A 12,930-nucleotide genomic window follows, 5' to 3' on the forward strand; every position below is an offset into this window, starting at 1 on the left:
TCCACCAGGACCGATTGACCCAATTCAGGGATTTCGGACAGAAATCAGTCAGTCGATTGATTAGGCCAAATGCTGCAAATATTTCTCTCCAATTTGATCAGAGCAATCGACTCAGCGGTATATATTGACCGGAGAAATCGATGAGTGTATGGCCTGCTTAACAGTTTAAGTATAAATGAAGTAAAAAAAAAACAGACACTAGCGTAGACAGATAAACCACTTACTCCAGGCAATAAAGAGTCTAGCAGATTGACATTCATTATGTGTAAGTAACAATTAAGGGTATAATTAAGAGTCTTGCCAATAGACACTCATTTCTACATAATGCGTGTCAACTGACAAGACACTGTAGTTTCGGAGTGGCGTGGCTAATATATGGAAGTGTCTAGGTATTTCTTTCTTCACATCATAGGGATGAACAGTCTTGTAATCTACAATTAAGAGAGATGTCCAATTTGAATCAGATCAACTGCTATTTTTTATCTTGGGTGGGGTACCATGGATTGGATAAACAAGAACCATTGACGCATACATTTTGTCAGGTGCTAGAAATTCACTCACCTTTAGCAAAAGACTCTGTATTGTAGCGGACAAAATGCATTAGCCAACCAAGCTAACTGGACTCATTCAGCAGCCTACTCATCTTTCATTTCCACTGCATGGCATGGTCCTTCCTGCAGACTGACTGGTACTAAGAAATGTATTGCCAGTACTCCAATGTTAGGGAGTTTATTTACTAACTAGTGACCTAATCCCGTTTAAAAACAAGCTCTAGGTCTTTTCCGCGCGTGCACACACGCCCGCCCACTCGGCCGGCCCGCCTCCTGGCCCCTGTGCCCTGTCCCAACGGCTGTGTCAGTGCAGGACATGTGCAGTAGCGCGAAAGCACTGAGGCACAGACATGGGATGCAGGGACACTTGTACTTTATTAGGTAGGACTAGCATATCGAAAGGCTGAGGGCCCATGCACCATCATCGCTGCCTTCGTTCTTATATTGTATGTCTAAACACTGGGCAGCCAGAACTCCGCAGGAATGGCCACATGGCCCCAAAGGTACTCCAGCTCCCTCCCTCTGGGGAGCTCCTTCAGAGACTCCCGGGACTCGAGAACATGATGGCGCCACCTCATCTGCCAGATCGAAAGCCTGCACAGCAGCTCCCCCAGCTCCTCTCATTAGCCAGCTGCCAGCCAGCCCTGCTGTCCTCAGCCATCTGCCCTGCCTCCCATGGCACCCCCGCCTTCGGTCAGTGCAAGCCTCCAGTAAGCCCTGCTCTCCTCTACCGACAGAACCTCCTCACAAAGGAAACCTCCAGCCACCGCTGCCACCCGGCTCCCGAGTACCAACAGATCTGGCTGCGGTCGATGACTCTTAGGCCTCTTTTTCCTGGACTGTTGATTGGCAGTGAAATGCCTTGCAAACTCTCACAACTGCTCACTGCTGCCTGGTAACTGCTTGTTGCTACCTGGTAAATGCTCACTGCTGTCTGGGAACTGCTTGCTGAGCACACAGCTCAACAGTCCGTGGAAAAGAGGCCTTACATTGCTGCCTGGACCCAGTTCATTAGTACCTTAGCACAGCCCTGCTACTTTGCTTCAGATGGCACATGCAAGACCCCTCAGGCTGCATCAAAACCCTGAATCCCTGCATCCCAGCACGGCCCTTAGGAAGGCCTGCTCTCCTCCACCAGGCCTGCTTTTTCTCCACCTGCAGACAACTTTAGGACTCACGGTTGAACCAGACTAGGAGTGCAAGCCGGGGGTTAAACTTTAGGACAGTTAACCATGCAACTAGACGGCCAAGTCACCGCTGCAACCCCAGGCTGTGTCTCTGTCTCTCTCTTTTCTTAGCCTCTCATTCTCATCCTCTCTTTCACACCTCTCTCTCAGGTAAACTGGGGAATGATCATTTCTCAACATAATAAGTAATAGTGATTTTAACTTTTGGATTGCCTGGTTAGCAACCTTATTACTTGTTTACCAGATAAAAATAAATAATTTGATTTTTTATGCTCGACAGTTACACTTTAAGCAATGTGGACACATGGCTGTTCCACTCACATAGCACTCAGACCACCCTCTCTGGTCCTTCTTCACTGCTCTATGTATATGCCTACTCCATATATATTCTGTACATATGTATATTCTACTGTAATGTACTACCACCAACCCTGTATGTGCCAAAGTAATTCCCGGGACAACCTCCATTGTACTTGGCAAAATAAATAATTCTGATTACTACTGAGGTAATGCACCATCATTAGCATGTTTAGCATGTTTTTGCAAGACTTCAGGAGTTACAGGAATATTCACCATCTGTTGCGCAGTGAAGGATTTATGGGTTAATCTAAGTATAAATCCGTGTATATTCTTAGTCTCAGGTTTCCTTTAAGTGTCAGGTTTTTTTTTACCATTTAGAGTGAAGGATATTTTTCCTGGATTTCGTCCTATCCTACAGAGAGCGACTGTTCAGCCTGAGTGGGGTCAGGTTTGAGATCCCCACCTGTGTACTGTAAGGCCACAGCGATGGCACATGTTTGTGAGTATAATTGTTCACATCTATCTCCCTCCTGTGGTTAATTCACATACTACACTATATTGGCTCTCGGTCTCTTCCCACGTTGCCCTCCCTTTTCTTCTTTTTGAGGCACTAATCTTTGGGCAATGAGATGTGAAATGATTTTTGCACTGAATGTTTTGCAGTATATTGCATTAGGCCCCTTTACTGGGTAAAATATCATACAAAATAAACTGACATTTAATACTTTATTGCTGAAAATTTCACCCATAGAAGATAAGCTCATGTATACCATAAGAAAGAGAAACAATCCTGCACTGCTCCAAGGCTTTTAATTCAGTCAGCTCAATCTTCATACAATGTATTCAAGTCCATTCCATAGAAAATACATTAAGATCTGACATACCCTTCTTGAGTCCTGGCTTTGGGGCTTCGTGGGGGCGGCAGCGGCCTGCCTGACGACCGTTTCGCTCAAACGAGCTTCCTCTGAGGCTCCGTGCGCTCTACACATCCCGTTATGGGGGATTATATACTGACAAGCAGTGGCTTAGTGTTCCGGGCACGTGACGCCGCTACGCATCAGTTCCTGTCTGCGTCACCCGCGGGCACGCGTCCATTACGACGCGTGTCACGCGTACGTCTACCACAGGAAGTCCATGCGTTCCATGCTGGATTCCACCATCTCCTGTCCCCGCAGGACGCGCACACGTCTTTCATGACGCATGTCATGACGCATACACGCCTGCCCCCGGACAGGAGGAAAGTGCGATCCCCATCAGATACCTAGGGCCCAAATAATTTGAGTCCCAGCATCTTCCACTGGGTGGTGCTCAAATATACAGGAGAGGACAATCACTATACATATCTTATAGTATCAAAACACAAATTAAAAACTGTATCTTTACTTCAACATTTGTGTAAAAACCTATATCTTAAAACATATAGTAAAAGCTATATTTCAAATAATGCATATTCAATTAAATTCGTTCAATACATATTCCATAGATTCTCTATATATGGAGATCGGGTCGTGGGTTATATAAAGGCTACTCATTTAATGCTAAGCATACATTTTTCTTATTTAATTCTCCATTCCTGGATATTTATGCACCATATATTAAAGATTTCCCACATTCCCCCACCTTTTTGCATTATTTTGTTCTAAAAAAAATTCCTCAGGTTTAGCTGGACGAACCATTCAACCCTCTTCTTCATTTATTTATGGATCTAAGAAGCATTGCATATCTAAGTGGTCATTCAGACCCAAAGGTCCCATGGCATCGCTATTCACTATCCATCTACTTTCCTTCCTTAACAAACACTGTTCTCTATTACCTCCTCTATTTGGGATCGGTACTACTTCTAATCCTGCAAAGGAGAGACATGTTGCATCCCAGTCATGTTCGTTCCTACAATGTTCGATCAACCTACTACAACCTCTTCCAGTTCTTACTGACTTCACATGTTCGTTTATACGTTCTCTCATTTCTCTCGTTGTCATACCAATGTAGAACCTATGACAGGGACACCAGATGATATAAACTACGTACTTCGTTCTACACGTTATAAAGTCCTTGGTCTTGTTTTCTATAGGTCCAACTTTTAAATATTTTCCTGGTTGCATCTGGGGGCACAAAGAGCATCGGCCACATCTATAATTTCCCTTTTGTCGTAATTTCTCCAACCACGTTTGTTCCCTGGGTGTTTTAAATTCCGTTGATGTTAATTTAGTACCAAGGGTGGACGCTCTCTTAAAAGTCACTAAGGGGGGTTGTTTGTATATCTCTCTCAGGACCGGATCTCTCTGGATCACCTTCCAATTTTTCCAAACACTTTGGTTCACTTCTTTATGCATGGGAGTATAATCAAAAGAGAAAGTCAGTCGATTCTCCTTCCTCTCTCTATCATCTTTTTCTATCCCTCTATTCTTTTTTATGAGCTCCTTTCTATCCCTTTTTCTTGCTTTTTCTAAAGCTTCCTCTAGCATCTCAGGTTCATAACCTCTTTTCTCCAGGTCTAATTTCAGGTTCATTGCTTGTTCCAAAAAATCCCTTCCTTGGGTATTATTCCGCTTTAATCTTAGGAACTGCCCATATGGAAGAGATCTGAACGTGTGCTCCGGGTGATAGATCTCTTTATGTAACAACAGGTTTCCACCAATTGGTTTTTTATATCCCTTTGATATGACCTTTCCTTCTTTAATAATCAATTCCAAATCCAGGTAGTTCACCTTCTCGGTGCTGTATTTATATGTGAATTGCATATTTTCTTTTCCACTATTTAAATATGAGAAGTATTCTTCCCATGTAGCACGAGTCCCGGACCAGTACACCAGGATATCATCGACAAATCTGGACCATCTCCTGAGGCAATTGCCATGTGGGACACCGGCGGCATACACGTATTTCTCCTCCCACCAAGCCAAAAATAAATTGGCATACGTGCATGACACCGACGTCCCCATGGCTGTGCCCGATTGTTGCCAATACCACTTCCCGTCGAATGTAAAGGCATTGTGAGTTAACACATACATTAGGCATTCACATAGGAACTCTGTGTAATTTTCATCTTTATTTGCCCGTAAGAGGAAGAATTTTACTGCTTCTACCCATGCCACATGAGGAATTCGATTATATAGGCTGACCACGTCAACCGTTATAATCGCATCGCCGTCGCTCCAAGGTTCCCTTTCTATGCTTCTCAGCACGTCTAGGGTGTCTTGCAAGTAGGATGGCACCAATCGGAGCAACGGCCTCAAGAGATGGTCCAAAAACCTCGACAGTCTCTCGGTTAGGGAACCCATACCGGAGACTATCGGTCGTCCCGGTGGACTAGTCCGGGACTTGTGGATCTTAGGTAAATGGTACCATATTGGGCGTTTAGGAAACTGTGGTATCAAGTCAGTTGCTAATTTTTCTGATAAAAAGCCTTTTTCCACTCCCTTCCTCATCAAAGACCTTAAACTTCCCATGAATTTCAATGTGGGGTTCTCCTTTAGGGGTCTGTAAGTCTCCTCATCTCGCAATTGTCTCATTGCTTCTTCATTATACTGCTGTGCTGTCATCACTACTAAAGCTCCTCCCTTATCTGCCTTCTTCAGTATTAGGTTGGGTCTATCTTTGAACCATTTCAGTGCATTTTCATCATTCCTATTCAAATTTGGTTTAACTTCTTTGTATATTAATGCCTTTAAGTCAACAACAAGCAATGAACCTGAAATCTGGAACAAGCAATGAACCTGAAATCTGGAACAAGCAATGAACCTGAAATTAGACCTGGAGAAAAGAGGTTATGAACCTGAGATGCTAGAGGAAGCTTTAGAAAAAGCAAGAAAAAGGGATAGAAAGGAGCTCATAAAAAAGAATAGAGGGATAGAAAAAGATGATAGAGAGAGGAAGGAGAATCGACTGACTTTCTCTTTTGATTATACTCCCATGCATAAAGAAGTGAAACAAAGTGTTTGGAAAAATTGGAAGGTGATCCAGAGAGATCCGGTCCTGAGAGAGATATGCAAACAACCCCCCTTAGTGACTTTTAAGAGAGCGTCCACCCTTGGTACTAAATTAACATCAACGGAATTTAAAACACCCAGGGAACAAACGTGGTTGGAGAAATTACGACAAAAGGGAAATTATAGATGTGGCCGATGCTCTTTGTGCCCCCAGATGCAACCAGGAAAATATTTAAAAGTTGGACCTATAGAAAACAAGACCAAGGACTTTATAACGTGTAGAACGAAGTACGTAGTTTATATCATCTGGTGTCCCTGTCATAGGTTCTACATTGGTATGACAACGAGAGAAATGAGAGAACGTATAAACGAACATGTGAAGTCAGTAAGAACTGGAAGAGGTTGTAGTAGGTTGATCGAACATTGTAGGAACGAACATGACTGGGATGCAACATGTCTCTCCTTTGCAGGATTAGAAGTAGTACCGATCCCAAATAGAGGAGGTAATAGAGAACAGTGTTTGTTAAGGAAGGAAAGTAGATGGATAGTGAATAGCGATGCCATGGGACCTTTGGGTCTGAATGACCACTTAGATATGCAATGCTTCTTAGATCCATAAATAAATGAAGAAGAGGGTTGAATGGTTCGTCCAGCTAAACCTGAGGAATTGTTTTTAGAACAAAATAATGCAAAAAGGTGGGGGAATGTGGGAAATCTTTAATATATGGTACATAAATATCCAGGAATGGAGAATTAAATAAGAAAAATGTATGCTTAGCATTAAATGAGTAGCCTTTATATAACCCACGACCCGATCTCCATATATAGAGAATCTATGGAATATGTATTGAACGAATTTAATTGAATATGCATTATTTGAAATATAGCTTTTACTATATGTTTTAAGATATAGGTTTTTACACAAATGTTGAAGTAAAGATACAGTTTTTAATTTGTGTTTTGATACTATAAGATATGTATAGTGATTGTCCTCTCCTGTATATTTGAGCACCACCCAGTGGAAGATGCTGGGACTCAAATTATTTGGGCCCTAGGTATCTGATGGGGATCGCACTTTCCTCCTGTCCGGGGGCAGGCGTGTATGCGTCGTGACATGCGTCATGAAAGACGTGTGCGCGTCCTGCGGGGACAGGAGATGGTGGAATCCAGCATGGAACGCATGGACTTCCTGTGGTAGACGTACGCGTGACACGCGTCGTAATGGACGCGTGCCCGCGGGTGACGCAGACAGGAACTGATGCGTAGCGGCGTCACGTGCCCGGAACACTAAGCCACTGCTTGTCAGTATATAATCCCCCATAACGGGATGTGTAGAGCGCACGGAGCCTCAGAGGAAGCTCGTTTGAGCGAAACGGTCGTCAGGCAGGCCGCTGCCGCCCCCACATTGCCCCACAGCCAGGACTCAAGAAGGGTATGTCAGATCTTAATGTATTTTCTATGGAATGGACTTGAATACATTGTATGAAGATTGAGCTGACTGAATTAAAAGCCTTGGAGCAGTGCAGGATTGTTTCTCTTTCTTATGGTATACATGAAATCTATTTCTTGAATCCAAGCACACAAGAGGTGATACCCTACACCCCAGCACCAGTGAGTGGAACCCTCCCTAAGACTGAAGTCCACAGTGCCCACCTCTTTTTCCTGATTACTAAACGAAGATAAGCTCATATTTACTGTCTTTTACGTTGCGGACACAACAAACATGAAAAAAATACCTAGAGTTTAATTTCAACAGTTCTGGCAGGAGTCATTAACCCTCCTGGCGGTAACCCCGACCTACACTCGGGGTAGCCGCCGCAGAGGATCGCATGGCCCCGGGAAGAATTTTTTGAATAAAAAACTTGTTGTAATACTTGTAGCTAGCACTAGGCTAGCTACCTGTGTCTCCCAAGTCCCTCCGCTTTGCTCCGATCCCACCCAATCGCCGATGTAATACATACCCCCAGGGATCCCGCAATGGCGCAGCCTTCCAATTAGCTTCAGGCTTCGCTATGGGGAGGATCGGAACTGCGCATGACGTCAGATGTCATGTCCCATTGTCGCCATAGCAACGACTGAAGCTGATTGGGGATCGCGGCTGGGTAAATATAAGCGCTTGCGATCGGGGGGACTTGGGGGGGACAGGTAGGTAGCCTAGTGCTAGCTACAAGTATTACAACAAGTTTTATTCAAAAAATCCCTCCAGTGGATGCAGCCACCGAAACTGGGTACCGCCAGGGAGGGCAGTATTTTAACCATAAAAATCAAATTTCAACAGCAACTGGTCTGAGTGTATTAAGTGATAAAGATGCTAATCCTGCATTCAAAACTTGCAAAACTTTTTCTGCTGTTATGGTTTGGAGTTATCATATACTTTAGGAGCACTGGCCCTTTAGTAGTCAGTGCCAAACAGTTGAATGCTGAGGGTTCGTTTTATCTAGAATATATTCCTCCTCTTCCATTTATTTCCATGCCTAGCCTATCTGAAACACGATCCCTGCTCACTTGTGTTTACAAGCAAGGCTGTGGCGACTCAGCGATTGCAGGAGGAAAAAAAAAAAGACAGTGCAGTTCCTAGTATACACCTCAGTGGAGTGTCTAAAGACTCTGGGAGGAGGGCAGCTAATGAATACACAATGAGCAAGAGAAGGGAGGGGGGGGGGGGGAAACAAGAGTCAGGGAGGATATGATGTCAGTGTAAAGCTGGCCACTAACATCCAATTTCTAGCGAAAAATCGTTCGAGCGATCAAAAATTCTGATCGGATTGGTTGTAAATAATATCCATTGGTGGACACAATCGATTATGAACGAGTGAAAAAAATGTCGCCCGAATGAATTTTCGTCGAACGAAAATTTGGATTTTCTTGGTGGTCGTGATAGATAGGAAGCAATGATTGGTTAGTTGATGGTGTAGTGAACGATTTTTCGTCCGATCAGAATTTCTGATCGCTCGAACCATTTTTCGCTAGAAATCAGACCGTTAGTGGCCAGCTTTAGCTTAGCAGGATGGCCACTGCCTAGAATAGGATTTTCTGCTTTTCCTTTATAAAATTCACAGGAATCATTATGGGGATAGCACAGTACATCTGTTATATAAGAACTAGTATTTATCTACTTATAAATGTGTTTTTTTATTTCTAGGTTAGCATGGGTGTCGCTTGTTCTTTAAAGAGGAACTTTAACCAAGGATTGAACTTCATGCCAATCAATGCCCCCTTTTCCCACATAATATTTTCTCAAATAGTTTATCAGGGGGGGGTCTATGTAGCTGATATTGCAGTGAAACTTCTCCCACAGTGTGATGTCATGACCAATGTCATGGCAGTTTATTTTCTGCATTGTTGCATTGTGAGAAATAACTGCTGTTTCCAACTGCCAAGCAACCAGTATCTACCTCTGTGGATATGTAAATCTATAAAACAAAACAAAAAACCTTTTTAGCCTATCTCATTGTTAGTGGGTGTGATTATAGATAATGGAAGTTGGTGCTTGTCAGGAATATAGCAGCTAGTTATGATGCTGATGATGTTAAGGATAAGACAGGAACATATTTCTTTCATTTTTCTGTCTGCTTGGTACTACCTCAGATATGTGTGTCTGCTGGAAGCTAGTCTGGCTTTTGGAAGGTGTCACCTGGCTCCAGGAACCGGCTAATGTGAGTCTGTATGTAGATGTAGATTAGATTTGCATTCGGGGCAGAGATCAAGTGAACTGCCATTGTCTTCATTGAATAGGCCAGTCACATTCAATAGGCAAAGGAACCTGGACAGTAATTAGGAACTGACTACCTAGCCACTAGCAAGGAAACATTTACTTAGACAATTACCCGACCAGGTTGAAGCCCACACAGGCGTTCGGCTACCTCTTAGTCTAAATAGTGGGCTGGAAGTGGAATTGCTTTGAAATTTGTAAGTGTAAACGGGATACTTGTTGTTCTCAAGATACAATTTTTGCCTGTGGAAATTAGAGGAAGGGAATGTTGAAAGCTCTCACATTTGCATGTCACAGCTAGCCCAGATGTGACAAGTTGCTCGGCAGACCGTGATGTCACAAACGGGGAAATTGCGTTAGTTTGGGGGATGGGACATTCAATGCCCACGCACCAAATGGGTCTATAAGAACCTGCACAGGTCCTTCACAACTCATAGTCTTTGGAGATAACAGGCTAACCTGGTTCCTGACCAGAAGTTGCGTCCTCCCACAAACAACTCCCAGATCGATATTCTGGTAACGTTTTTCCCTTTTTTGCAACTTGTCTTGTGTGTATCTTTGTAACTTTTATCATTGTAAATCTTTTGTATATATTTTCTGCATTGTTCCACTTTTTTCCTGGAATACTAAATTGTTATTTAATAAGATTGACTTCTGCTGTACTAAACTAACACTCATAGCCTAGGAGCGACTGAAGTGTAACTGTGTATAAGTCCATGCCTGATTTTACGTTTGAGCAACCTTACCGTATGAGATTGTAATTGCATGTGTGTGGGGCGTTTGTCATACGTTGGCCTAAAGCGCGCAACTGACCCAACGTACGAAAACGCCAGTTGCGAGTAGCTCGACAGCAGAGTGGCTAACAGTATCGTTTGGAACGACTGTTAGTGGTTTTGCTTCACTACAGTGTAAGATTGCAATTGCGTGTGTGTGTGCGTGGCGTTCCCGAATTCGGCCTAAAGCGCAAAGCTGACTCGAATACGAAAACGCGGATTGCGCGCTGAGAACTCGACAGCAGAGTGGAAGTGTCTAGCAACAGCTAGTGGTGGCAGTGAGAAGTGTTCTGAGGGGTCCCAGCCTTGTTTTAGCTTGACTAAGGCTGCTTCCCCTCTCGATCTGGTCAAACCCGCAGTCGGGAATCGTATACGCAGGCGTGCCGCGGGCCGGTTCCTGACAGTGCTCTGTAGTTTTTTTCCTGTCTGCTAATAGTAAATATGTTGACTTACAGGCTTGCTGCGGATCAAACAATAGGAACAAATGACATGGTGAATTTCAATCATATCTTGATCTCGCTTTTATTTTTAACTTCTCAATTTGCAATGTATCGATTTATTAATTTTTCCCCTACTACTATTTTTTAATAAAGTTCCTCTTTAAGGTCATGATATTTGCACAATAAAAAACATTCATACATAAAAAAGCGGAGTAAAATAATTAGCAACTAAACTACTGTACAGTGGCTGAAAATAGTTAATGTAACAGAAGAGTATAACCTCCTTTACAGAGCCATCATTTTAGCAGTGGGGTCGGTACAGCACATTGAACACACAAACCCATAATCTTTTACAATCAGCCCAGAATGAAGGGCCCTCTGCACTACAAGCACCGCCTGGACTGATGTATGGCAGTGCAGAGCAAGATAAAACCTAACTAAAAAGGTTTAAGAGTTCAATAACTGTCCAGCTGAGACCTAACGGGAAGCTCTACATGGTGAGCAACAAATCAATTCCCTTAATGCTCTCTATTTGTAATATAAGCCGTGCCGTTTACAAGAAGTGTATGTGAACCAATGTATTGTTCCACAGAAGGAATTGCTGGTCTGTTTACCACTGAATGAAACACTTGTGTCTAGAGATTTGTCCTCTCCTCAAACTCAGGAGGATATAAAATCAGTCCCGGTGGTTTACAAGAACTTTGGTAATTCTCAGGGTGGGACCATGGTGCACCACAATCCAAGCTCAATCAATCATCGAGATGCAGTGAAAAAACAGGTAATCTCAAGGGAAAAGGACAAATCAATGGGAGCACAGAAGACCAGAGCGAAGCAATATGCAGCACCCCAAACAGCAATGGAGACCTGTAGTTCTGTAACAGCTGGATGGAGGTGGGCTGTCAGCCACCAGCGATGAGATTAAGGCAGCAGAGGAATGGATTGCTACCAGGCATAAGTTAAATGACAGGCTCTGATTGGAGATGAACTGAAAGTTCAAACTTTACGTGTTTTTCCTCCACAGGTAGAGGAATTAATGCGGTATAAAAACTATTAAACATCAATTTTGACATTTAAAAGGAACTGTTGTGAAAATAAAGTAATGAATAAAATTGCTTTTTTACAGTATTAATTTATAAATTATCCAGTATTTGTCCATTGTGAATTCTCTCCTCACCCCAATTTACATTCTGTAAATGATCACAGGTGGCGACATCTTTAGTGCACGATAATGTAGTAAGGATTATATGTTCATTCTAGAGAGACCACAAAGATATTTACAATAAGAGTTCAAAATGTTTCAAAAATGTCCACAAAATACAAACATTTTTTGAAGTGGACTGCCCTATGAAGGATTGTTGCTCTACCCTTGATGTCAAAAAGGAGCGTTCCCTTAAACTAAATATGACATCATGCTGTCAGGTGCATTTCTGTGGAATGTTTGTTTCAAAGCCAGTGAAAATAATATAGGAATAAAAAAAGAATGCTCTGGGAAAATTGTGCATAGCTAAACAGCCTAGGCTAAACATCACTGGGAAGGTGGGGCTACATACATTTACATGGGTAGGGCTTACTTTTTAAAGAGGAACTCCAGTGAAAATGGAATGAAAAAGTGCTTCATTTTTACAATATTTATGTATAAATTATTTAGTCAGTGTTTGTCCAATGTAAAAGCTTTCCTCTCCCTGATTTACATTCTGATGGTGGTCACATGGTGACATTTTTACTGCTGGCAGGTGATGTCAGTGAAAGGAGATACTGCTTACTTTTTTGGCAGTTGGAAACAGCTGTAAACTGATATTTCCCACAATGCAATGAGGTTCACAGACATGAAACTGCGAGGACCATGGTCCTCACAGTTTCCTGTGGGAGGGGTTTCACCACAATATCAGCCATACAGAGCCCCCGATGATCCGTTTGTGAAAAGGAAAAGATTTCTCATGAGAAAGCGGGTATCAGCTACTGATTGGGATGAAGTTCAATTCTTGGTTACGGTTTCTTTTTAAGTTATAGGTTTTATTCCACACATTAAAAAAAAAAT

The 12,930-nt window shown here is 42.8% G+C and overlaps 1 protein-coding gene across 1 annotated transcript in view; it reads right to left on the reverse strand.

The window, feature by feature from the left end:
* Positions 1–12,930, reverse strand: part of EFL1 (elongation factor like GTPase 1) — a 424,348-nt gene that overhangs the window by 355,968 nt on the left and 55,450 nt on the right. The gene's annotated exons all lie outside the window — the stretch shown is intronic.

This window comes from Hyperolius riggenbachi, chromosome 3 (assembly GCF_040937935.1).
Source record: "Hyperolius riggenbachi isolate aHypRig1 chromosome 3, aHypRig1.pri, whole genome shotgun sequence".
Taxonomy (NCBI): domain Eukaryota; kingdom Metazoa; phylum Chordata; class Amphibia; order Anura; family Hyperoliidae; genus Hyperolius; species Hyperolius riggenbachi.